The following is a 22,595-nucleotide window of genomic DNA, read 5'->3' as shown; positions in this document are numbered from 1 at the left end:
ATATGGCAAGAGTGGTCTCTGGTGGCCAAAGTCCTCAGGCAGAGATCTATAGGTGCCAGACGCAGAAGTCAGGCTGGCATACCCAGAAGTAGGGGGTATGGTGAGGTACAGTCAACATGTGCTAAAGGGACTCATCACCTAAAGTTATGTCTATATGGGAAATCTTGGAGGACGTGTCTTGGAAGATTTCTAAGGTCAGAGCTAGCTGGAAACTAGTTTATTAACCAGTGGAGCTGTGGGTACAGTGAAGCCAAGCACAGGATCCTGAGAGTTGTCCGGGACCAAGAAAGCCCAAAGAACTGAGCAATGAGACATGAGAGGGCAGGTGGCCTGGAATTCTCAATGTCTGCGGCTAGTTTTTGTCCATCCCAGTGTGTGCTGGGTCTACCACAGGACCTTCTACATTGGCCCAAGCCATTGTGGGTGGAGTGTGAGGTCATGGTGGATGAACTCGCCTAGAGAGGAGGTGTCCCTTCTGGGTCCATTCTGAGGTCCTCACAGGACCCCTCCTTTTCTAGGAGCCCTCCTTCATCTAGTCTGCAAGCCAGGAAATGGTTCACTTGTCCATACCTCTCCCTCTAACTGTGCTGGGAGGGCTGTGAATTAAGGACATAATAAGCATGATAAAAAGTAGCTACAGCTACCTATTATGTCCCCAGGCACTCGGGACAGTAACATACAGGTGCTGGTTACCATTTCCTCCTCCCAAGGGTCCTGAGGAAACTCTTCAGCCAAGGGCCACCTGGGGTCAAATCTGTTCTTTCATGAACTTGGTCTTGCCTCCTGCCATGTGTCTACTTTGTGGGATCCCTGTCTGCACTGTCTCCTGGTCCAGCTATAGCAGACTTGTGTTTTTTATCTGATATTTCATGACTAGAGTTCAGGGTCTTTTGCCAGGTCTACACAGATTTTATCAACGTTGTTCTCTCATTTTTGTCTTTGTATCACTCCCTCTTTGATAAAAAACAGAACTTTTCAGAATATAAAATCAATTTCTTATAGTTGTAGAAAGTTATGAAAATACGGGAAGACATGGAGGAGAAACTAGGCACTACTCATCACTCCTCTACCTAGAAGTATCTTCTATAAATCTTTGATATATTTTCTTCTAATAGTATTTCCATGTCTTAGATATAATTTAAAAATTAATTTATACTATATTTTTGTTCATAGACTCTTGTATTTTAGGTATTTTCCCAATGTCATTAAAAACTCATTGAAAACATACATTATTTCATGGATTAAAATTTACTTTAGCGTTCCTGTCCTATTGGCTATTTAGGATTGCTGCTCATATTTTGGTGCTCCAAAAAGCATTATGCTCGATCTCGTGTTCATAAATCTTATGAAGTCTCTAATAATTTTCTTAGGATTGGTTTTTAGAAGTGAAATTACTAGGCTGGACTGTAGGGGCATTTAAAGTTCTTGATGCAGATGGCAAAATTGGCTTCCAGTGTATAAAAGTGTGAATTTCTTAGTTCTCTCACTTGGGATAGTCAGTTAAAATAATAAAATAATGTTACCATTATTTTATTAGGTCCTTCCTCACCAAAAAAAATAAAAAATGATAATAAAATAGAGCATGACACTTTTAAATTGCGTAGTTTTGATTAGTAGCTCTCTCTTTGGCTCTGCTTTTCTTGTTGTTCCTAATTGTTATTATCCAAATTTGTGCCCTACTTTCCTCTGAAGACATGTTGTGATTGTGGGAATTTTATAAATCACAGTGGTTTAAGGCAGAATGTTAAAAAAAAAAAAAAAAAAAGATTTTTTTTTTTTGGTGCAGCATCCTGCCAAAAATAAGTTCTCTTGTTCACAGACAGTCTTTCTTCTGTGGTTGGGTTCTGAACATGATCTAAAATTTTTGAGTGGCAGAGGCAAGGTTAAACCCCTCCTTTCAATGAGTTCTGCTTGACCTTGAAGCAATTATTTAACAATTGGATTTCTTGTGATTCTTCCAAACGACACCTCTTGCTAAATTAAGGGTGCAATTATAGGAGGTGAGGGAGACAATTACATAAACTATTCTACATCCTCATGTCGGGGTGGTGTATATTGTTAAATCATTTTGTGGTTGAATCTTTAACGATTAAAGATCTGATTATTGTCATTAGAAAATAACAAAAAATGTACCCCAATTTTGTATATATAAATGGGATATGAGTGAAAATATTAGCAGACGTCTCTGAGTAGTGGGGCTATAAGTGATCCTTTTGTTCATTTCCCTTCTGTCTTCATTTTCCAGATGTGATATTGTACCCAAAAAGTTGTAAAATTTCTCCACCAGCCAGACTTGTGGGCATTATCATTGTTGCAAACTGCCAACTTCCCTGGGCCCGGTGGCTCAAGAGTTAGCCCTGAGGGAGCAGGGATGGGCAGCTCTGGTAAAGCCGTCAGCAGGAAAACTGACATCTCTGGGGCTTGGAGAGGGTGAGGTGAGGGGGGAGACAGGGGAGAGGAGGAGAAAGGGCAGCAGAGAGGCAACTTGTCCTTCCTACACCCCCTCATCTCTCTTCAGCCACCACCAGGCCGAGCAGGAGGCAAGAGATGTGAGGTTGACAGAGAAAAAGGAAAGGCTGAGTTTGCGGTTTGTTGAGCTGCAGGTATTCTCCAAAGGAATGAAAACTAGCCTGTTATCAATGAAATACAGTGGTGTCAACTGCATGTATGTAGATGTTCTTGAGTGTGAATGCATCAGTAGGTGAAGGGGTTTATGTGTCTTCACCCAGTGCCCCCATAATGATAGTTATTTTGAATGGATTTACCCAGGGTTTCAAGATTCACTCATTCATTTATTCAGCCAGTCTTCGTTCGCTCATTCCTTCAACAAGCACCTGGCTCAAAACCCAGTTCCACCTCCATCAGCTATGTACCCTTGGGCAAATCAAGGAAGTTTTCTGAAACACTGTTTCTCTATTATGCTGATAACCAGGGTTTTCCTGCAGGGCCACACAGTGTCCAGCACACAGCTGACACTCACAATGGGCAGCTGTTATTAATGTTATTGTTGTTGTGTACTCAGGACCCAGGTGTGCCACCAATTCCCTGAGTGGTCAGGGCCTCTGGAGACCATCCTGGTGTGTCTCAGGTAAAATGAACTGTGCGTGAATCCATGTCTCCTTAGACGCTGGAGCCCCCACCTACGTGTATGAGTTTCAGTATAGCCCAAGCTTCTTATCAGACATGAGACCCAAGGCAGTGACAGGGGACCACACGGATGAGCTCTTCTCAGTCTTCGGGGCCCCATTTTTAAAAGGTGATGACCCTTTGGTGACTACGAACTTGGGATTAGGAGATCTGGGTTCAAGTCTCAGTTTGGTGCCCTTCGACAAATTCCTCCTCTCCAGGTCTTAATCTCTGAAATTCACCATAACAGAGTTGAACTATGAAGGTTCCCAGTCTTTCTCTTGCTCTAATGTGACATGTGCCCTCATTCATGATCATTATAAGAATCCATCCCTCGGCATCAATATGACGAGTGGTGGGTCACTGGCAGGGTCCTCCTCAAGGGCCACCACCCACTTCCCACTCAGCAAAGCATATCAGAATGAGTGGGAGTAAGGTTAGAATGGGTGTTGACCTTGAATTAGGGAAAATGTGTATCTAACTGTCTATCTATCCCACCATCTATATATCTATCTAAAACTCATACCTTATTAAATTTAATATATTTAGGAAGGTAATATTTTAAAGAAAATCTTTCCCAAATGTCTTCAGTACCTTAACTCTCAATAGTTATAGGCAACTTGTACCCCCCTCAGACCTGTTTGTAACATACCAGTGCCTCTGGGCATTTCCTGGTTGGGTGAATCCTTAGGGCCATTGCAGCTCCGTTATTTGTCAGATTTTGTACATATGTTGGTGGGTGAAGGAGATTGAGACAAGAGCCAAAGAAGAGCAATCCTAGGAGGTGAGGTTGCTGTAGTGGAAACCCTGGGATTTGGCATTGCGACCCTGAGGGGAGCCCACTCATGAATTGACTGCATTCCTTTGCTGAGTCCTAGGTTAGTAACTCTCAATCTTAATGTGCTCATAAATTACCCAAAACTTCTTAAAATGCATCTTTTGACTCAGCAGGTTTGGAGTAAGGGCTCTGATTCTCAATTACTAACAAGCTTTCAAGTGATGCTGCAGGCTCATGAACCACACTTTGAGTAGCACAGAGGGTGCCTCAGAAGAGGAGATCAAACTCAGCAAGATGGTGATGAAATTCTGGGCCAACTTTGCTCAGAATGGGTGAGGCTGGTGGCCAAGATGGAGCAGGGTTGGGAAGCTGTGGGGCATATCTTTTGGGAAGTGGTAGCTTCTAATGTTTGATTGTCAAATTCCTGGCTCTGTGTCCTCTGACATGAAAGCGCCCTAAAAATGGACAGGCTTCCCAGGAGATGGTGAGCTCCCTGTGCTTATGAGCCTCTTGGCGGAGATGACACCATGGGTTCTGTGTAAATCTCAGAGGGTTGTTGAGATCACACAGTAGTTTTGGGGAATTTCTGCTTGATTCTGTTCCCAGGAACCCCAATGACAAGGGACTGCCCCACTGGCTGGCCTATGACCAGAAGGAAGGGTACCTGCAGATTGGCATCCCCACCCAGGCAGCCCGGAAGCTGAAAGACAAGGAAGTGGCTTTCTGGACCGAGCTCCTGGCCAAGCAGGCAGTGGAGAAGCGACGCCAGACAGAACATGTTGAGCTGTGAATGAGCGGCCCAGCCGGCTTCAGGGGCCTGGGGGAGCTAGCACAGGGCTGTTCTAGAAGAGATGTTTAGACCCAAAGAAGCATCTTATTGTGGAGGCTGGGGAATTGTCTCATAGGAGGGGGTAGTGGCCAGGGAGGGGGAATTTCTGTATCAATGGTCAATTTTGGGAATAAATGTTCTTTTGGACACCAAGTCCGAGTCTGTGTCTTGGGCTGGAGGTTAAGCCATCCTCCTTAGAGAGAGAAGGATGAAGAGAAAGGGCACCATAAGCAGAAAGGTGCCTCTGGCCAGTCTAGGTTGGCCTCTGGATAAACAGAATCCAGCAGGTTGGGCCTGGGAACTGCTGGGGTCTCTGGGCCCTCAACAACTTCCAGTAACAAGATGTGGGGTAGCGAGGGTGTAGTGTCCCTCTCCGCCATGTGGAGCTAAATGCAGAGGTGGAGGTGGCATAGACTGATGATGTACCTGGAGTAGGAGAGGGGAGGAGGTGCCGTGGTGACTCAGTGGCATGTTTTGTGGACCTTATTGTCGTTTCCGTAGGCCCACAATCCTTTCTTCAACATGCACAGTATCCTCGCAGGCCACTCACTGAGGCCGTCTCTTCCAACAACTTGTCTGAGCCCCTTCTGTAGCCTGGACCACTCAAGGTCCAAGCAGTGACCACCTTGGAAGGAGTCCCTCAAGTGTCACCCTAAAACTGCCTCTTTCAGAATCCCTGGGGTGTCTTGTGGCTTCTGGAGGTTGTAGAAAGCTCTAGGGAGTGACACTCCCACCCTAACCGCAAGAAAATGCTGGACTCTCCTCAAAATCATGACTTTCCCGAACCATTCAAAGAGCTGAGGTTGCGGGTGAGCAATCAGCTTGAGGTCTCAGGAAGACAGGCATTGTGGAGCAGAGATGGGATGTGGATGCTGACTCACTGTCTCCTGCAGTTGGAAGATGGGTTCACCGTGGGTGTGAGTAGAACTACTCTAAAATTCCTGGTCAAGTGCTAACGGCCAAATGTGGGTTGGTATGAGGCTATAAAGTCCTCAGAGCCACTGACCCACGTGGGATTGTACACAGACTCTTCTCCATGGACCTCCATCAGGGGCTCCTGAGAAAGATGGGGAACAGGTAGGAAGACCAGAGAAAGCCTGCCTCAAGGGTACAGGCATGAAGTGCTGCTCAGACACTCCTCCCTTAGGAAGAAACTCCCTAAACCACAGGGGCAAGGGCAGCAAACCCGCCTCCCTCAGGGCCCTGGGGAGAGCTATTGAGGCTGCAGAAGAGGAAAATTTAAAATCCCTCTACTCCTGTGAAAGGGACAGGAGACCCACGTGGTTCCTTGTCCCTAGAGATCTTTTACTGCTGGGGAGGGGCAGAACCACTGAGAAAGCCCCCTCTCCACGACCAAGGGACACAGGGTCTGCCTAAGGCTGAGGCCCGACCAGGACAAGAGAAACCACTCCTGGATGCCAGCACTCAGTTTTACAAAGTGGTTTTACATTTTAACTCCTCCCAGCAATGTACACTCTGCATCTGTGCCAGTACGCGGTGTAGTTAGTTGCTTTATTTTTTATTTTTAGCCCTTTGGGCGGGTGTGTAATGGTACTCACTGTGGTTTCAGTCACGTTCCCTGGACGGCTGATGATACTGAGCTTCCTTCCATGTGCTTATTGGCAATTTGGACAGCTTCATTTGTCAAATGCCTGCTCAAGTCTTTCGCCCATTTTTAATGAGGTTTTTGTCTTTTTATTCATGGGGTGAGAATTCTCATATATTCCAGATTTGATTCCTTTGTGAGATGTACATATTGTGAATGTTTTTCCCAGTCTGTGGCTTGTCTTCTTGCCTTCCTAATGATGTCTCTTGATAAGCAGAAGTTTTCAATTTAGATGAAGTCCAATTTATCATTCGTTTCTTTTCTGATTAATGCTTTTGTATCCTCTCTGAGAAAGCTTTGTCCATCCTGATATCATGAAAATATTCTCCTACGTTTTCTTCTGAAAGCTTTATAGTTTAGTTTCCACATTTAGTTTGATGTGTCCTCAGTTAATTTTTGTGTATGGTGAGGTAGGTGTCCACGGACCTTTATGGTAAGTGTTGATATTTAGTAGTGTAAGTCCTCTGACATTTTTCAAGGTCCTTTCAGTTTCCGTATAAGTTTTAGAGTCAGTGTTTAAATTTATCGCAAAAGAAAAGCCTGCTGGATTTCTCATTTGGATTGAATTCATTCTGCACATCCGTTTGGGGAGATTTGATATCTCAATAACGAGAGCTCAAATGTATGAACATGGTTCCTCTTTCCACTTCTTTGGATCTTCTTTAATTTCTCTAGGAATGTTTTATTGTCCTTAAATCAGGGGTCTTCATATCTTCCATTGAAAGTATCCATGAGTATTTGATGTTTTTTGATGATATTATAATTAGCATTTAAAAGCTTTATTTTCTGATTTTTCACTAGTAGAAAAAAATAGATTTTTTCATATTGAAAATAAATACGTTCCCACAAACTTAGTAACAGGCTCTTTTTATTTTTTTGAGGAAGGTTAGCCCTGAGCTTACATCTGCTGCCAATCGTCCTCTTTTTGCTGAGGAAGATTGGCCCTGAGCTAACATCCATGCCCATCTTCCTCCAGTTTATATGTGGGACGCCTACCACAGCATGGCTTGATGAGCAGTGCCATGTCCACACCCTGATCTGAACCACTGGCCACCGAAGTGGAATGTGGGCACTTAACTGCTGCGCCACCGGGCTGGCCCCTGTAACAGGCTTATTGTTGTGTACCCATGGTAATAAGTAGCCACCAGAATTGGTTTTGAACTTGTTCAGTTGATCAATGACAACTTGCTTCAGTGAATATACTTTTGCAAATCACCCAATTCCTAGGTTCTTGCTTCTGAAAATTAGCTCATCAGGGACAAACTCACTTTAATAAACACACTTCTGAGTGCCAACAACAGGAGTGTCCCCTGAGTACCCATGCCTCTGCAGGTGACATCAATCCTCTTGTGTTATCTGCAGTTCACCCATCCCTGAACTCACTGTCTAATCGCCCTTGTGAGTTTTTCCTTTGCCCCACGGGTACGTTGGAAGTTTGTTGTTTAATTTCAAAGTGTTTGGAAATTTTCTGATGATCTATTTGTCATTGATTTCTACGTTGTGATCAGAGAATATACTCTGTGTTATTTTAATACTTTGTGATTTATGCAAACTTATTTTAGGGCCCAGCGTATGGTCTATGTTTGTAAATGTTCCATGTGTCCTTGAAAAGAAGGTATAATCTACAGTTGTTAGGGTAGTGCTTTATATATGTCAGTTAGGTCAAATTGATTAGTACTGCTGTTCAAATACATATGTTTAGTGATTTTTTTCTGTCTAGTCAATTAATTATAGTTAGAACTATGTTAAAACTTCTGAGCTATTTTCGATTTCCTCTTTTGTTCAATTTTTGGTCCATATGCTGTGAGGCCCTGTGGTTGGTTGGGTACATAGACAACTTGTATTCTTATATCTTTCTGATCATGGTATTTTCTTTTCATCACTCAAAAATGATCCTCTTAATCTCCAGTAATATTTCTTACCTTGAAATCTCTTGTACTGAATATCTTTGTCATAAATTGCCGTGCTTAGTCCATTTTCATTAAAAGTGTTTACCAATATGGGTCAGCTTAAATCTACCTTCTGGCTATTGGTTTTGTAATTTTTTTTCCATCAGTTCTTTTGTTGTTTTTGTTGTTTCCTCTTTCCTATTTTCTTTTAGGTTGATTACGTATTTTTTATGATTTGTCTTTTGGTCTCTTCTATTGAGATTTTTAGCTACATAATACAAGAAACTTAATATAACATCAATCTCTTTACCCCCTTTTGTGTTATTTTGCCATATATTTTCCTTCTGGGCATCTTAGAACCCCATAGTACACTTGCATTATATTTGACTTGTTATTTTCTTTCACCTGAAGAATATCTTGTAAGTTTGGTAGCAATGTTCCCACCTTCATTAGTGATTTTAGTATTTTGAATCTTTTGTCTTTTTGCCTTGGTCAATCTAGAAAAAAGTTTTTTCCATTTGGTTAATCTTTTCAAGCAACCAGTTTTTGGTTTCATTGATTCTCTTTATTGTTTTTCTGTTCTTTATTTTGTTTATCTCCACTCTTATATTTGTGGATTTCATTCTTCTGCTTGTTTTGGATTTAGTTTGCTCTTTGTTTTACAGTTCCTTAAAGTGTAAGGTTTGGTTATTTACTTGAGATCTTCCTTCTTCTCTAATGTAGGCGTTTACAGCCATAAATCTCCCTCTGAGCACTGCTTCCACTGCACCCCATAATTGTAGCATGTTGTGTTTCCATTTCATTTACCTCAAAGTATTTCTCGCTTCTCTTTTCATTTCTTCTTTGACGTACTCGTTAAGAGTGTCATTTTTAGATTCCACATATTTGTCAATTTTCTGAATTTTCTTTTGTTATTGATTTCTACTTTCACCTCACTATGGTAGGAAAAGATCATACACTTTGTATGATCTCAAGATTTCAAAATTTATTGAGACTTGTTTCGTAGCCTAACATACGGTATACCTTAGAGAATGTCCCCTGTACACTGAGAAGAATGTGTATTCTGCTGTTGTTGGTTAGAGTGTGCTATAGGTGTGGGGTGTAGTTAGTTTACAGTGTTTGCAAATCTTTTATTTCCTTGTCAATATTCTGTTTAGATGTTCCATCCATTATTGAAAGTGGGATACTGAAGTGTCCAGCTGTTATTTCGAAAAACTCTATTTCTCCCTTCAGTCTTGTGAGCTCCTGCTTCATATATTTTGGAAATCTCTTGTTAGGTGCAAATACGTTTATAATTGTTACATCTTCTTGGTGAGTGGACCCTTTCATTATTATAGAATGTCCTTCTTGGTCTATTGTAACGATTTTTGTCTTAAAGTCCATTTTGTCTGATATTAGTATAATCACTCCAGCTCTCTTTTGGTTACTGTTTCCATGGAGTATCTTGTTCCATGCTTTCACTTTCAACCCATTTGTATCTCTGGTTATAAAGTGAGTCTCTTGTAGACAGCATGCAGTTGGATCATGTATTTTTATCTACTCTGCTGATCTCTGTCTTTTAACTGCAGAATTTAATATTTTATATAATGTAATATATATTTAAATGTGTTTAATGTAATATATTTATATTTAATATAATAATTTATAAGGAAGGTTTGACTTCTGCCATTTTGCTATTTGCTTTCTCTATGTCTTGTATATTTTTGATGCTCTATTATTCCATTACAGCCTTCTTTTGTGTGAGATATTATTACAGTACCATTTTTTTCCCTTCTTATTATTTTTACTGTAGAGGTATACCTCAGAGATGTTGTGGGTTTGTTTCCAGACCACTGTAGTAAAGCGGATATCTCAATAACGCAAGTCACAGAAATTTTTTGGTTTCCTATTGCATATAAAAGATATGTTCTGAGGGCCTGCCCCGTAACCGAGTGGTCAAGTTCACACACTCTGCTTTAGACACCAGGGTTTGGATCCTGGGCACAGACATGGCACCACTAATTAGGTCATGTTGAGGCGGCGTCCCACATGCCACAACTAGAAAGAGCCACCACTAAATATACAGCTATGTACTGGGGGGATTTGGGGAGAAAAAAGCAGGGAAAAAAAGAAGATTGGCAACAGTTGTTACCTCAGGTGCCAATCTTTAAAAAAAAAAGAAGATAAAAAAAGTTATGTTTACACTATACTGTAGTGTAATACTTGTGCAATAATGTTATGTCTAAAAAGCAATGTACCTATCTTAATTAAAACTTTCTTTATTGGTAAAAGTGCTAACCATCATCTGAGCCTTCAGTGAGTTGTAATTTTATTGCTGGTAGTGGGTCTTGCCTCAATGTTGATGGCTGCTGACTGATCAAGGTTGTAGTTGCTGAAGGTTGGGGCGACTGGCAATTTCTTAAAATAAGACAACAATGAAGTTTTCCTTATCGATTGACTCTTCCCTTCCTGAATAATTTCTCTGTAGGAGACAATGCTGTTTGATAGCATTTTACCCACAGTAGAACTTCTTTCAAAATTGGAGTCAATTCTCTCAAACTCTGCCACTGCCTTATCAACTAAGCTTATGTAATATTTAAATCTTTCGTTGCCATTTCAACAATCTTCATAGCATCTTCATCAGGAATAGATTCCATCTCAAGAAACCACTTTCTTAGCTCATTCATAAGAAGCAACTTCTCATTCGTTAGAGTTTTAACATGAGATGGCAGCAGTTCCATCACATCTTCAGGCTCCACCTCTAATTCTAGTTCTTTTGCTATTTCCACCACATCTGCAGTTACTTCCTCCACTGAAGTCTTAAACTGAAAGTTATCCACGAGGTTTGGAATCAGTTTCTTCCAAACTCTTGTTAATGTTGATATTTGACCTCTTCCCACGAATCATGAATATTCTTAATGGCGCATAGAATGGTAAATCCTTTCCAGAAGGTTTTCAATTTGCTTTGCCGAAATCCATCAGAAGAATCATTATCTATGGCAGCCGTAGCCTTACAAAGTGTATTTCTTAAATCTTAAGACTTGAAGGTCAAAATTACTCCTTGATCTCCGGGCTGCAGAATGGATATTGTGTTAGCAGGCTTGAAAACAACAATAATCTCGTTGTACGTCTCCATCAGAGCTCTTGGGTGCCTGGGTACATTGTTAACAAGCAGTAATATTTTGAAAGGAATCTTTTTTTCTAAGCAGTAGGTCTTAACACTGGGCTTAAGATAGTCAGTCAACCATGTTGTAAACAGATGTGCTGTCACACAGACTATGTTATTCCATTTATAGAGCACAGGCAGAGTAGGTTTAGCATAATTCTTAAGGGCCCTAGGATTTTGGAATGGTCAACAAGCATTGGCTTCAAAACTTTTGAAGTCACCAGCTGCATTAACCTTTAACAAGAGAGTCAGCCTGTCCTTTGAAGCTTTGAAGCTGGGTGTTGGCTTCTTTCTAGCTACGAAAGTCCTAGATGGCATCTTCTTCTGATATAAGGCTGTTTCATCTACATTGAAGATCTGTTGGTTGGTGTAACCAGTTTCATTACTTATCTTAGCGAGGTCTTCTGGATAACTTCCTGCAGCTTCTACATCAGCAGTTGCTGCTTTCCCTTGCACTCTTATGTTATAGAGATGGCTTATTTCCTTACACCTGATGAACTAATCTCTGCTATCTTCAGATTTTTCTTCTGCAGCTTCGTCACCTCTCTTAGTCTTCATAGGATTGAAGAGAGTTAGAGAGTCTCGTTCTGGATTAGGCTTTGGTTTAAGGGAATGTTGTGCCTGGTTTGATCTTCAATCCAGACCACTAAAACTTTCTCCATATCTGCAATAAGGCTGTTTCACTTTCTTTTCATTCATGTGTTCACTTGAGCAGCAGTGTTAATTTCTTTCAAGATCCTTTCCCTTGCATTCTCTACTTGCCTAACTATTTGGTGCAGGAACCCTAGTGTCAGCCTATCTCGGCTTTCAACACGCCTTCCTCACTAAACTTAGTCATTTCCAGCTTGTGATTTAAAGAGAGAGATATACTACTCTTCCTTTCAGTTGAACACTTAGAGGCCATTGCAGGGTTATTGCTTGGCCTAATCTCCATATTGTTGTGTTTCAGGAACTAGGGAGGCTGGGGAGAGGAATTGAGATGGGGAACAGTTGGTCAATGGAGCAGCCAAAACACACACAACGTCTATTGATTAAATTTACTATCTTATATGGGTTTTCTTTGTGGTTCCCCCAAACAATTACAATAGTAACATCAAGTATCACTGATCAGAGATCACCGCAATAAATATAATAATGATGAAAAAGAATGAAATATTCTGAGAATTACTAAAATGTGACACAGAGACATGATGTGAGCAAATGCTGTTGGAAAAATTGTGCCAATAGACTTGCTCGATGCAGGGTTGCTAGAACCCTCCTTTTGTAAAAAACAGAATAGCTGTAAAGTGCAATACCATGTAGCATAATAAAGTGAGGTATGCCTGTATGTTTTTCCATTTTTTTACTGGTTCTTTTGGAAATTACACTTATCTTAATTTATAATGACCTAATTTGGATTAATACTAATTTAGTTCCAATAGTATATGAAGCTTTTGCTACGATATAACTCCACCTCTCTTTATTTTGTTTTTGTCAAAAATTGCATCATTACACATTTTGTGCCCATCACTACCAATTATGATTCTTTTATTTTATTTTATTTTTTATTTATTTATTTTTTAATTGGTGTAACATTGGATTATAACATTATATAGCTTTCGGATGTACATCATAATATATTTTGAATTCTGGGTAGATTACATCATGTTCACGACCCCAAAACTAATTCTAGTCCATCCTCTCACATGTGAGCCTAATCACCCCTTTTGCCCTCCCCCAACCCCTATGGTAGCCACCAATCCAATCTCCAATGCTATGTGTTTGTTTGTCATTGTTTTTATCTTCTACTTATGAGTGTGATCATACGGTATTTTCCTTTCTCCCTTTGACTTATTTCACTCAGCATAATACCCTCAGATCCATCCATGTTGTCACAAATGGCCAGATTTCATCATTTCTTATGGCTCAGTAGTATTCCATCATGTATAAATACCACATCTTCTTTATCCACTCGTCCCTTGATGACCTAGGTGTCTTCCAAGTCTTGGCTATTGTTTATAATGTTGCAATGAACATAGGGGTGCAAGTATCTTTATGCTCTTGCATTTTCAATATCTTTGGGTAAATATCCAGCAGTGGGATAGCTGGATCATATGGTAGATCTATTCTTAACTTTTCATAGTGGCTGCACCAGTTCGCACTCCAACCAGCAGTGTACAAGGGTTCCCTTCTCTCCACATCCTCTCCAACACTTGTTGTTTCCTGTCTTGTTAATTATAGCCATTCTGACTGGAGTGAAGTGATACCTCATTGTGGTTTTGATTTGCATTTCCCTGATAGCTAATGATATTGAGCATCTTTTCATATGCCTGTTAGCCATCTGTGTATCTTCTTTGGAGAAATCTTTGTTCAGATCCTTTGCCCATTTTTTAATTGAATTGTTGGTTTTTTTTGTCGTTGAACTGTGTGAGTTCTTTGTATATTTTTGATATTAACCCCTTACCTGATATATGGTAGGCAAATATCTTCTTCCAATTGTTAGGTTGTCTTTTTGTTTTGTTGATGGTTTCCTTTGCTGTGCAGAAGCTTTTTAGTTTGATGTAGTCCCATTTGTTCATTTTTTCTTTTGTTTCCCTTGCCCAGTGGTACTTGAAAATATGCTGCTAAGACTGATGTCAAAGAGCATACTGTCTATGTTTTCTTCTAGAAGTTTCATGGTTTCGAGTCTTACATTCAAGTCTTTAATCCATTTTGAGTTGATTTTTGTGCATGGTGTAAGGGAATGGTCTACTTTCATTCTTTTGCATGTGGCTGTCTAGTTTTCCCAACACCATTTATTGAAGAGACTCTCCTTATTCCATTGTGTGCTCTTGGCTCTCTTGTCAAATATTAGCTGTCCATAAATGTGTGGGTTTAATTCTGGGCTCTCGATTCTGTTCCATTGATCTGTGTGTCTGTTTTTGTGCCAGTACCATGCTGTTTTGGTTACTCTGGCTGCGTAGTATATTTTGAAGTCAGGGAGTGTGATACTTCCAGCTTTGTTCTTTTTTCTCAGGAATCCTTTGGCTATTTGGGGTATTTTGTTGTTTCGTATAAATTTTAGGATTCTTTGTTATATTTCTGTAAGAAATGTTGTTGGAACTTGGATAGGGATTGCGTTGAATCTATAGATTGCTTTAGGAAGTATGGACATTTTAACGATTTTAATTCTTCCGATCCAAGAGCATGGAATATCTTTCCATTTCTTTGTGTCTTCTTCGATTTCTTTCAACAATGTTTTATAGTTTTCGGTGTACAGATCTTTCACCTCTTTGGTTAAGTTTATTCCTAGGTATTTTATTCTTTTTGTTGCAATTGTAAATGGGATTCTATTCTTAATTTCTCTTTCTGCTACTTCATTATTAGTGTATAGAAACGCAACTGATTATTGTACGTTGATTTTGTATCCCACGACTTGACTGTATTCCTTTATTGTTTTTAAAAGTTTTTTCGTGGATTCTTTAGGGTTTTCTAGATATAAAATCATGTCATCTGCAAAGAGTGACCGTTTCACTTCTTCTTTTCCAATGTGGATACGTTTTATTTCTTTTTCTTGCCTCATTGCTCTGGCTAGGACTTCCAATACTATGTTAAATAAGAGTAGTGAGAGTGAGCATCCTTGTCTGGTTCCTGTTCTTAGAGGGATAACTTTCAGCTTTTCTCCATTGAGCATGATATTTGCTGCAGGTTTGTCATATATGGCCTTTATTATGTTGAGGTACTTTCCTTCTATACCCATTTTATTTAGCGTTTCTATCATAAATGGATGCTGTATCTTGTCAAATGCTTTCTCTGCATCTATTGAGATCATGTGATTTTTATTCTTCGTTTTGTTAATGTGGAGTATCACGTTGATAGATTTGCAGATGTTGAAAGATTGTTTTATTTTAAATCATATTAAAAAAGAGCCATTACAAACCAAAAGTACATAAATATTGAGTTTTAAACTCACTGTTACTAGTGTTTTTTATTTCTTCCTGTAGATTCAAGATACTGTTTATTGCCCTTTCCTTTCAGGCTATCGCATTTCTCATAGGGTAGATATACTAGTGAGAAGGTATCTTAGTTTCTGTTTTTCTTGGAATGTCTTAATTTCTCCCTCATTTTTAAAGCATAACTTTGTTACATGTATAATTCTTAGCTCACAAGGGTTTTTTTCCTTTAGTACTTGGAATGTGTCACTCCACTGCCTCCATGCTATCTGATAAGAAATCAGCTATTAATCCTATTGAAGATAGGTTGTATGTGACAAATTGCTTCTCTCTGGTTGCTTTCAGGATTCTCTCTTTGTGTTTGTTTTGAGTGAGTACTTTTTGGGGCTTGTTGAATTTGTTAGATGTGGAGATTCATGTCTTCCTTCAAATTTGGGAAGTTCTTGGCCATTATTTCTTTAACTATTCTTTCTACATTTTTCTCTCTCCTCTCCTTCTGAGACTCCTCTTATATTTTGTCTATTGGGATGCTTAATGATATCCCACAGGGTAGACTTTATGTTTTTCATTCTCTTTTCTTTCTGCACCTTGAATTGTGTAATCTCAGTTGATCTATCTTCAAGTTCACTTATTCTTTTGCCTACTGAAATCTACTGTTGAACCTCTCTAGTGAATTTTTCATTTCAGTTATTATACTTTTCAATACCAGAATTTGTATCAGGTTTCTTTAAAAAGTTTCTATTTCTTCATTGCTATTCTATGCGATATCATTCTCATGGTTTATTTTACATAGTTTCCCTTAGTTCTTTGGCATATTTAAAATAATTATTTAAAGTCTTTTTCTAGTAAATCAAAAGTCTATACTTCCTCAGGGACAGTTTTTTTCCTTAAAGATTGGCACCTGAGATAACATCTGTTGCCAATCTTTTTTTCTTCTTCTTCTTCTCTTGAAAGCCCCCTGCAGGTAGTTGTATATTCTAATTGTGGGTCCTTCTGGTTCTGCTAGGTGGGACACCACTTTAGCATGGTTTGATGAGTGGTACTAGGTCTGCACCCAGTATCCAAACTGGTGAAGCCCTGGGCTGCTGAAGTGGAGCATGTGAACTTAACCACTCAGCCACGGGGCTGGCCCCAGGACTGTTTTTATTAATGCTTTTTTCTCCCCATATATGGCTCATTCTTTCTTGTTTTGTTGCATGCCTCATAGTTTCTTTGTTGAAAACTGGTGCTTTTGAATATTATAATGTGGCAACTCTGGAAATCACATGCATCTTCCTCCCCAGGGATTGTTGTGGCTGCTTGTGGTTGATGTTGTTTGTTTTAGTGACTTTTAGGGACTAATTTTGTAAAGTCTGTATTGTTTGTTTTGTGTGGCCACTGAAATCTTTGTTTGTTTAACTTAGTGGTCAGCTAGTGATTTGATAGAGATTTCTTTAAATTCCTGGGACAGCAACAAGAACAACCTTGACTACCACAACAGAAGCTCCTAGATTTTGCAGATGTGCTCTTTTTCTTGGGGTATGTCTTCAACAGTTAGCAGTTTACAGTTCTGTCTCAGCCTTCATGTTTGCTTGGAAGAGCCTGTAAGTTATATATATGTGACAGCTTGGGGTCTTTACATGTCTCTTCTGAGTATGCTCCCAAAGATATGCTTGGCATTAGAGCAATCCCCCATGTGGGGTCTTTTGTGTATGGAGCAAGAGCTGTCAAAGTATGGGAGGTCAAAAGAAAACCTCTGAAACTGCCAGAATCCAAGAGGCCATCACCCTATGGCCAAGATAGTCAATTTAAAAAGCAATATTGTATGCTGGGGGAGAGGTATGGCAGAGATTAGTGCCACCATCAAGGACCTCAAACATGCAGGGATGGTGGTCCCTCTCACATCTTCATTTAATTCACCAATCTGACACCTGCAGAAAATTAATGGATCCTAGAGAATGACTATAGACTACCAGAGACTTAACCAAGTGGTAACCCTGATCATGACAGCTGTGCTAGGTGTGGTATCCTTGCTTGAGCAGGCTAATAAGGCCTCAGCTACAAGGTAGGGAGCCACTGGTTTGACAAATGCAGTCTTTTCATTCCAGTTAGAAAAGGAGATCAGAAACAATTCACATTCACATGGGATGGATAATATTCATTTACAGGACTAAGACTCCCACTGTCTGTCTAATATAGTCCAAAGACATCTAGATTCCCAGGAGTCCCACAAGACAACACACTCACCTATTACATTTACAACTTTATGCTGAGTGGACATGAGGAGGAAGAGGCAGCTAGCATTCTGGATGTCTTGTGCTCCAGAGGGTAGGAGAAATATCCTGTAGAAATTCAGGGAGTAGACGCTCCAGGGAAGGTTTTAGGAATCCTGTAATTAGGCACATACTATGATCTCCCATCTAAAGGAACAGACAAACTTATGCATCTTGCAATTCTTGTCAAAAAGCAGGATGCAAGGCCTCCTGGGTTCTATAGGAAACAAGTGACAAAGAAGGCCTAAATAACAAGTGACACGAAAGGCTGTCAGAGTTGAATGTGGTCTGAAGAGGAATGGCACTGTGGAGCAATCAGTCCCGCTGTCTGAGTGATAGGATCTGCCAGGCCCTATGATGGTCGAGACGTCAGGGGCAGGATAAGATACAGTGTGGAGCTTATGGCAAGCTCCAGTGGGAGAATCATGGTAGAAGTCCTGAAAGCATGGAGTAAGGCCATGCCAACTGCAGCAGAGCATTACATGCCCTGTTAGAAGCATCTCCTGGTATGTTCCTGGGTCCTGGTAAAGAAGAAATGCCAGGCAATGGGCACCAAGTGAACACACATCTGGAACTTCGCAGTATGAGATTGGTCGTGGCTACAAATCACTTTAGGGAAGGAATGGGGGAATGTTTATCGTATATATTTGTAGTGGCATTGCATAGTTCTTCCTTGGGGGACCCAGCATCCTTTAATCGATGGTCTCAGTAGTTTTGAAAACTGGTTTAGAAAGATCTGGGAAGAAATTTTGTTTTTTCTTCATTATGGTTGACATCAAACTTTTGCTCACCAGCTCTTGACATTTCCTGGTTTTCCAAGCCGAATAATGGTCAAATTGGCTGCCCACCTATCTTACTTCTGTGAATACCATGGTCCATTATCCACTGTCATGGATCTTGTGGACAAGGAACCCTGGTTGCTGCTCTGTCTTTGCTGCCCATTAAGGTAATTATTTCCACCCGCTCTCTCAGGCTTAAATAGCACCAACTGGCCTCTTCTATTCCAGAGTCATTCACATTTGCTGAATCTGAATGAATCCTATTTTCCTGGTAGCATTGCCTATTGTCATGCCTAACCTTACAAGAACTGTCACCATCGGGCTTCTCAAAGATGTTGGTGCCCTCTGCACCCAGTGCATTCCTTACTGCCCTAGTGAAGAAAGATTCTGGGCACTCCTGATAAACATTATCAAGTTGTGGGCTCCCTCATTCTCGGAAATAAATTTATGCTGACAGACCCACATCCCCGAACCTTCTGATCTCTTCATCGGTACTCTTCTATGGCAATCCTGGCATCTTCATCTCACTTACTGTAGGCTGTCATCATGTTTAAGCTTCAAGGAGCCATTCTTGCAGGATTATTAGACCAGCCCGAGGCATTCTTTCAGGAGAACAAATTCTGAGTCATGAAAATGTGCTCTTGTAGTAATCAATTCTCCCCTGCCCAGTCTTATCTTCTTCCTCATGCCTCAGGTCCACCACCGTGAAGATCCACTCCCACACGTGTTTTTCTCAGCTCCTACCAGGACACATTAACCACATCATGCTATTAATTCAGTGAGAAAACCATTTCCTCCCAAAGAGGGACTAAATTTCCTTGTTCAGGCCATGCTGAGACCTGGCACTAGTTCTTGGCCTTGGGCAATGAGTGGAATAGGGTGATCTTGTTGAGGAAACACATTTGTTGTATGTACCATTACCCAAAGGATACACTTTTACTTTTCTATCCATATAATCTCTATTATATCAAAATCATCCCCATTATATCCATATCATCCATATTAAATCCATTTGATTCATATAATCCATATTATATCCATATAATTCCCATTATAACATATAATCCCCATAGTATTCCTACAATCCCTATTATATCCATTTGATCTATATTATATCTATATAATCCCTATTACATGCATACCATCCATGTTATGTCCACAGAACTTACCAGGGTAATTAGTTTTCCTTTGTGATTGCCTCAAGATTACACATGAGGAGCACAGAGGAGGAGGGTTTCCTGGAGTCATCTGGGTCAGAGATCTCCAATCATAGCCTGAATCTGGCCCACAGGAGTGTTTTGTTTAGCCCACACAACGTCAAAAATGCTTTGGAATTAGTTTCCAGCTAAATTTAAATTAGGGAAATTTCACATTAGCAGCCATATTTCCAGGTTTTCCAGGAAAAAAAAAAAAAAAAACTCTAACCACCTTGGAGTTGCATTCACGGATGGTAACCAGGGTTTCTGGCAGCCTGTAGAGCACCTTTGTGCACTGAGAAGGCATGTTTTCCTCTAAACCCTCTACAGACATCTTCCAGGAAACTGCCATTGATGAGCATCTACATCTATGACGTGACCGACACCTTTTGTGAAGTAGCACCCTTGTGCAGTGCACAAGTTGTACAACTATTCTCAGTGACCCTGATGGAACAATCTGCAGGAACTGAATATTGTCTGCCCCCTTTACAAAGGCATGAGCTCTCAATTTTCCACAGTCCTCACTATTCCCTTTCGTCTTGTACCTTGCCTATTCCACTCACTGATATTACCTGATCCCTCAAGGTATTTAAGTTTGGACCCCTGACCTCTCATTTTACAGTAATCTGTGGAATGGTGAAGGGAGTCACCTAGCATCACTCACTGAGTTAGCAGCAAGTCCAGACCAGGCCTTGAGTCTCTTGTTTCTCCAGAGCAGGACTCTTCCTGCCATGCTGCCTGCCTCCCTCAGCAGATGGTCCAAAGCTGTTGATTGTCTCTGGCTTAGGTGGCTGTGGGAGGGGTGGATAAGGGATGCTTGGGGCACTGTAAGGCTCTAGGAAGAGAGACCAGACCAAGTGCAGGCAAGCTGGGAATTGAGTTTCCTCTGCAGCTGCAGAAGGCTAAGGTCTACGTTGATATTTGGAAAAACTAACAGCTAGAAAACACCACTCAACTCACTTAAAAATTTCTATCATATTAAATGATGCTACATATATTATGTATATCCTTTTCATAGTCCCAGCATCCTCAAATATGGGCCTAATTTAAAGAGGTGTCTTGCAAGAAGGAGAATATTTCGAAGTCATCCTCTTATGGGGGCCACTTCCATCCTTGTTCCCGTCCACATGAAATCAGAAGTTTTATTGAGTTAAAGTTGAAATACCAATGCCACTTGGCATCCTGCTTATTTTCCTTGAACTCAGGGTTTTCTATGGGCTGTAAGAGAAGATTCACTTGGAGGACTTTCCTAAATTCCAATGCCAGGGCCCCTACCCAGTCCAACTGAAGCAGACTCTTCTGGGATGGATCCTTAAATCCACATTTTCAGGTTTTAGGCTTTCAATGCACATCCTGATTAAGAAGTGTTGAGTATTAACATATGCATTTTCCACGATGCTAGAGGATATTTAAACAATCAGGTTTTGTATCTGCCTGATGAAGAACCATCACAATCTCTTTAGCCACCAGCTACTCCTGGACGTTTATGGGCATAATTTGATGGGCAACTTTGGGAATGAGTACTTTTACTTTTAAAAATTATTTATGGCATTGGCAGACAGAGAAAGAGGAACTCTGTATGACTTCACTCATAGGTGGAAGTTAAACATAGAGACAAAGAGAATTAATTGGTGGTTACCAGGGGAAAGGGGCAGTGGGGGGAGGGCACAAAGGGTGAAGTGGTGCACCTACAACATGACGAACAATAACGTACAACTGAAATTTCACAAGGTTGTAAACTATCATAATCTTATTAAAAAGTTAAAAAAATTATTTATGGCATTGGAATTGCAGAATATGGACTGGGTCAAAGTCTGTGACCTTTTAAAATTGTCTCCTTGTGTCTACACATTCACCTCCCTTAAGGGTCACATCATTTCATCCTCCTCAGCAAGACAGGTACATGTATTTCACAGTCAACTCTGCTTTTCCATCATTGTAAAGCATAAAGTATTAAATTACTTTTATAGAGTAAATTAGACACTTTACTTGTTTACACAAAATTCTTTCTTTCTTTCTTTCTCTTTTCCCAAACAATATTGGGCCTGAATCACTAAATCAACCAAAAAAAAATTTTGGAGACGACCCGAATCAGTCTTTGCCTGTGATTGTCCTAACATCCAAAAAAGGGCAGCCATTACAAAAGGAGAACAAAAATTCCCCTCCATCTGAGGCTCCTGGGGTGCTGGTGATGCGATGCTGTAGAACTTGGAAGGAAAAGAAAGCACAGAAAAGAGTTAAATTACAAACTAATGGTACCATTCATCATTGTCCCTTGTCCCTGTAACATCTGGAAAGGGGAAACGTACAATCCATCACCTGAAAATTCTGACTGAAATGACTAGACTCACAGGCAGAACAGAGGTTGGGCCAGCAGTCTTTTTCTTTCCTAATTTGCCTGCCCCACCCCGAGGCCCACTTCTCCTCCCTCTCAGCCTGTAGCCCTGGCTGCAAGTCAGGGGCTTCCCCTGGGCAGAGGTGGGGAGGGAGGGAGGCGGGCTGAGACCCTGCACCTGGGAAGCTGCCCTGCCTGGCGCAGCCCCAGGTAACACATCTACAGTGTGAGCCTCCCTTCCCCCAGCTCAGACAGACCCACTGGGTCATGGCCCTTGTGCTCTGCTGAAAGTTTCTGTTAAGGGTGTGCCTCATGTTAGTCCCAGGGAAGGGGGAGCAGGGAGAGAAAAAACCTACTTTGTCGCTTGATTGTCAAAATACAAAAGAATTCCTCAGCAAAGAGACTGCTGTTCTCTGTGGATGGGTGGGGGCCCAATTTGGGGTGAAAGACTGGATAGAAGGCTAAAGGCCAGGAGAGGTGTGGTGGCAGCATGACCATGAGTGTGCAGTGGTGGTGAGGGGGCCAGCCCAGCTGACAGTGTGGCTGGTTTTGCAAGGATATGGACATACCCTGGAGATGAAGAGGAACAAATTTTAAACCTTGATATGTAGGAAACAGAATTCTTTGTTTATATGGGGATGATTGATAAAAGATGAATTTGTCTACCAGTCTAGCTGTCTGTCCATCCATCCGTCCACCCATCCAGCCATCCATCCATCGATCATCTATCCATCCATCCATCATCTATC

At 40.8% G+C, this 22,595-nt stretch overlaps 1 pseudogene; it reads left to right on the top strand.

Annotated features, from left to right (window-relative positions):
- The window catches only part of LOC106822260 (liver carboxylesterase-like), a 35,379-nt pseudogene extending 30,685 nt beyond the window's left edge, over positions 1–4,694 (top strand).
- The last annotated feature ends 17,901 nt before the right edge of the window (positions 4,695–22,595 follow it).

Source organism: Equus asinus, chromosome 28 (genome assembly GCF_041296235.1).
Source record: "Equus asinus isolate D_3611 breed Donkey chromosome 28, EquAss-T2T_v2, whole genome shotgun sequence".
Taxonomy (NCBI): domain Eukaryota; kingdom Metazoa; phylum Chordata; class Mammalia; order Perissodactyla; family Equidae; genus Equus; species Equus asinus.
Note: the sequence above shows the minus strand (reverse complement) of the source record. Positions and strands in the feature narration are given on the sequence as shown.